This window comes from Pteropus alecto, unplaced genomic scaffold, assembly GCF_000325575.1.
Source record: "Pteropus alecto unplaced genomic scaffold, ASM32557v1 scaffold81, whole genome shotgun sequence".
Lineage (NCBI taxonomy): Eukaryota > Metazoa > Chordata > Mammalia > Chiroptera > Pteropodidae > Pteropus > Pteropus alecto.
Window position 1 is genome coordinate 12,407,696 of NW_006433378.1, and position 1,681 is coordinate 12,409,376.

Sequence of the window (1,681 nt, forward strand, 5' to 3'; positions counted from 1 at the left end):
AACACTCTTACTCTCCATAGTCCTAGTCCTAGTCCAGGCAATAAGGTCACCTTTGTAGGTAACATGAGAGTATGTGAAGAAAATCTCAAGAAATAGGCACAAATTTTTCAAAAATTAATAAGTAAACCGATGTAAACACATGTAATTTAACTATATTTCTATGTATACTAGCATTGAGTACGCGGAAACCTAAAGTCACAACAGCAATTACAATTGGTCAAAAGATGAAATATTTGGGTATCAATAAAACAAAAGATGTCTATGGCCATGCTATCCTGAACAAGGCCTACCCTGTCTGATCTCAGAAGCTAAGCAGGGTTGGGCCTGGTTTGTACTTGGATGGGAGACCACCTAGGAAGACCAGGTGCTGTAGGCATAAAAAAATAAAAAATTAAAGAAAAGGGATTGTAAGCTGACAAGGTCCTTGCAATCTGCGAGGTCAACCAAGGGTTGCCTCGCCTCAAAAAATAAAAATAAAAAATAATTTAAAAAAAAAAGCAAAAGATGTATAGAATTTATATGCTTAAAACTACAAAATGTTAATAATAGAAATCAAAGAAGATCTAAATGATTGTGATATATGCTACGCCACGTTCATGGATTAGAAGACAGCACAATAAGATTTATTTTCTTACATAAATCTATTTTAAGAAAATAGATTTTCTTAAAAATCTAAGCATGAACATACCATACAACCCAACAACTGTACTTCTGGCATTAACCTAGAGAAATGAAAATATATGTTCACACAATAAACTGTATCTGAATGTTCACAGTAGATTTATTTATAACAGCCCCAAAATATAACCTGTTCAAATCTTCTTCAACAAATAAATTGTTAAATAAACTGATATGTCCATATTTTGTAATACTACTCAGCAATAAAAACATAGTATTGGTACACATAACAACCTAAAAGGATCTGAGAGAATGAGTGAGTGAAAAAAAAACAATCCCCAAATTTTACATTCTTTATTAATTTATTTATATACCATTTTCTATCCCATATCTCATTTGCTCTAAGGTGAAAGTGGCTTTTATTTCCTCTCTTGCAGAAAGAAGAAGAGGGGCGTTTTCCCCCACTCACCAAACTAAGGGAGGAGTGGGTGTGACTCAGAGAATAGGACTGGAAGAGCAAGGAGATCATTCCTGGCTCTCTGCTGCAGTCATTCCCCTTGGGCTGGCAGCTCCTGCCGCAGCAGTGGGGGGTATCTGCCGGAGTTCACAAAGAGGAAAGGGGAACAGGTGTGCTGAGTGATTGAGGAAAGGGCTAGGGTAGCCAACACTTTACCCCATGCCTGCCCAGGATGAGAACTTTCATAAGGCCTAAGATGTGACTTTTTTCACTCTGATGACTGGACCTTTAGATGTTCATCACAAACTGACTCTTTACTGCTCACTAGTTTATCTTTTGAACTCTTGCCTAGATGGCACTGGCTGGCTTCAGTGGGAGGCTCATCATTGGCAGGGCTGGTGATCCTGAGGCTGTTTCACAGGTCCCATAGGAGGGAAAAAGTTGGCCATATGGAATTCCTAATCTCCATCAGGAATTTCTGGTCATAGAAGACATCCCAGGGTGGTGCTGAAGAGCATGCCACAGGGGTTAGTATTTCATTTTCAGGATGGCATCTGCACACCTTCACCAAGGACATCCTGGGAAGTTGTGGGGATAGCTCAGCTC

The 1,681-nt window shown here is 39.0% G+C and overlaps 1 pseudogene; it reads left to right on the forward strand.

The window, feature by feature from the left end:
* The first annotated feature begins 257 nt into the window (after positions 1-257).
* Positions 258-376, forward strand: LOC112476896 (annotated as a pseudogene).
* Positions 377-1,681: the final 1,305 nt, after the last annotated feature.